The sequence below is a fragment of the Rhagoletis zephyria genome, unplaced genomic scaffold (genome assembly GCF_001687245.7).
Source record: "Rhagoletis zephyria isolate East Lansing unplaced genomic scaffold, Rhagoletis_zephyria_1.1 Rzeph_scaffold_01971, whole genome shotgun sequence".
Taxonomy (NCBI): domain Eukaryota; kingdom Metazoa; phylum Arthropoda; class Insecta; order Diptera; family Tephritidae; genus Rhagoletis; species Rhagoletis zephyria.
Window position 1 is genome coordinate 36,094 of NW_016159055.1, and position 3,540 is coordinate 39,633.

Consider the following 3,540-nt stretch of genomic DNA (forward strand, 5'->3'; position numbering starts at 1 on the left):
AAGAGATGGTTGATAGGTTACCTAATCAGCACAAGCTCGCTTGGGCGATGTACCCACGCGATGGTTCACCATCTATCCAGCAATTCAGCGACTGGCTATATCGTATAGCCGAAGCAGCATCGACCGTAGTATCACCTGCTGCAATCTACAAAATAAGCTCCGTGAACACTCACAGCAGCAGCAATAGTGTACAGGCAAAGAACGACATACAATGTGGCCAGAACTGCTCGCATGCAGAGAACCTTTCTCTGCTCCATTCAAAGCAGTATACGGGGAAATGCGTCGCGTGTGGTACAACTGATCACTACGTCGCACTGTGCCCAACCTTCAGGGACTTGTCAGCAAACGAGAGGTGGCAGATGATAAAAAAGGAGAAAGCTTGTTATCGTTGTCTGAAGACTCACCGCAGGGGCTGCTTCTCGAAAAAGATTTGTGGCGTAAACGGCTGTTCAAAAAAGTATCACCCACTGCTGCATAGCGAGGGTAACGAAGGCACAAAGAAGCCAGAAAACGATCAGGCCGTGGTAAGCACGCATCGTGCTGATAATACCAGCAGTCAGTACTTTCGCATGATACCAGTGCAGCTTCATGCAGCAGGTAAGACAATTGACATTTTTGCGTTTTTTGACGAAGAGTCGTCTGTGACACTCATTGATGGGTCAACATTCAAAAAACTTGGCATAAAGGGGGTACCATCACCAATATGTCTACAATGGACGAGCGAATTTACTCGTAACGAGAGCACATCGGTGCGAGCGTCAGTCCAAATATCCGCACCAGACTCCAATAAACTGTTTTGGCTGAACAATGTGCATACCGTTCAGAATCTGGCTTTACCAAAAAAGTCTATGAAAGCAAGCTAGTTACGAAGCAGCTATCCCTATTTAAGGGATATACCTTTGCTTTCGTATGATGACATCCAAGCAACGTTGCTCATAGGAGCGGACAATTGGAAAATTGCAGTTCCACGCAGAATACGTGAAGGTAAGCGGCATGAGCCGATTGCTTCCAAGTGCTTGTTAGGATGGAGTATCCAAGGTACGTCGACCGCAGCAACCTACGTGACGATGCATCATTGCGAATGCAAATGGCAAGAGTTACACGACATCGTTAAAGAGAGCTTCAGCTTGGAGTCAGTGAAACCACAAAACTTACAATCAAACGATGACCAACGGGCTATTGAGATCCTCGATCGAACGTGCATTAAAGTAGACGGACGATTCGAAGTAGGACTCCTATGGCGCGACGATGACTATAGTCTACCTGAAAGCTATAACAACGCGGTTAGTCGTCTCAACTGTTTAAAAAATAAGATTAAACGTGAAACCGAATTGTATGGCAAAATCGATAACCAAATCCGAAATTTAATACAAAAGAACTATGCAGTTGAACTCCCGAAGACCGATATGGCGATCAACAACAAGCATATCTGGTATATACCTATCTTTATAGCAAAAAATCCTAACAAGCCGAACAAAGTAAGACTTGTGTGGGATGCGGCAGCGAGGTCTCACGGTACATCGTTAAACGATCATTTACTTACCGGACCCGACTTATTACAACCTCTCATCGAAATCCTTCTGAGGTTCAGAGTTGGGGAGGTGGCGATCTGTGCGGACATCGCCGAGATGTTCCACAGAATCAACATTCGCAAAGAAGATATGCATGCGCAACGCTTCTTATGGTATGACCAAATCAGTGGGCAAACGAAGGCATATGTAATGTGAGCAATGACCTTCGGAATAAACTGCGGTCCATGTATTGCGCACTACTCCGGAATAAAAATGCTGAATGTTCGAAGTGTTCATCGAGCCGGTGGATTCGAGATCCGAAATTGGGCATCGAATTCTCCTAATGTTCTCAGACAGCTATCAAATATTGACCCAGCAGTGCAAAGCCCGTCCAGTTCGAAGAGACCGAAAAGGTGCTGGGTATGTATTGGGAGCCATATAATGACGTCTTTAAGAATATTCTTAGGTTTGCTCGACTGCGGCGAGACGTCTTAGCGGAGGACGTCGTCCCAACCAAGAGAGAAGTTCTCCAGGTTCTCATGTCGATTTTCGACCCATTAGGACTAGTCTCATGTTACACGATTGGCCTGAAAATTCTTCTACAACGCGTATGGCGCGTCAATATTGGCTGGGACGAGGTGCTGCCAGAGGAGCTCATCGACGGTTGGCAACTATGGAAGCGAACGCTGCCACTGGTTGAAGCAATCGAAATTCCGAGGTGCAAATATAAACATTTGTTTTCTGGCACAAAAGTAGATTTGCACACGTTTGTTGACGCAAGCGAATATGCTTACGCTGCAGTCTGTTACCTGAGGGTCCTTCGAGGAGATCTCGTCGATTTGTCGCTAGTGGCCGCGAAAAGCAATGTCGCTCCACTTAAACCGGTTTCTATTCCGCGCATGGAGTTGCAAGCTGCTGTGATGGGCTTGCATTTAGCTGAGAGAACTATAAACGTTCGTAGACTAAAAATACAAAACGTGACATATTGGTCAGATTCGAGAACCGTTTTGTAGTGGTTGAAGATGGATCCGCGGAATTTTCAGCAATTCGTCATGCATCGTGTCGGAGAGATCCTTGAGAACTCAGACAGCAAACAATGGCGATGGGTCCCGACGAAATTAAACGTGGCGAACGCAGCAACCAAGGTGAACAGTTCGGTGGAAATCAATGAGTGGCTGCACGGTCCCGATTTCCTCTTTATGACAAGATGCAACTGGCCCGTATTCCAGTGCAAAGCTGATGACGTTGATACGACCGAGTTGCGTAAACGTATATACGTGATGAGGAAAACTCCAGCCATCACCCTCAACGTGGAATACTTTTCCGATTGGCGTCGCCTGTACAGAGCGAGATGATCCGCGCAGCAGAGAATATTCTCATCAAGCAGGCGCAGTTTGAAACATATTTTTCCGAGGTCAGTTCGTTACACGCTGGGCAACCACTGGGTAAACAAAGCAGGTTATCTGGGCTAAATGCTTACCTAGATGATCATGGAATTTTGCGCATCCAAGGAAGAGCCAGTTCTATCGACTGCCACATTGACGCGAGAGAACCATACGACGTTTCTCATCGTATGGGCCCATCACGAAAACTTTCACCATATGGCTCACGAGACCGCCATAAACAACGTGCGAAGTTCCTACTACATACCACGTCTTCGGGTATTGTACAAAGCGGTGCGACACTCCTGTCAGTAAGTAAGTGCAAACTTCACTCAGCGGTACCTACACCTCCGCAGATGGCACCGATACCTACTGCAAGACTGGCCAGCTTCGCCAAGCCGTTCACTTATACCGGCGTAGACTATTTCGGGCCGATATTTGTGAATGTGGGCAGACACAAAGAGAAGAGATGGGTCGTGCTTTTCACGTACTTGACTCTCCGTGCAGTACATTTTGAGATAGCCTACAGCCTGGACACTAGTTCTTGCATCATGTGCCTACGTAATTTTATGGCAAGACGAGGCACCCCTAGGGAAATTTATTCCGACAATGGCATGAATTTTAAAGCAACAGAAAAGCTAGTTCGT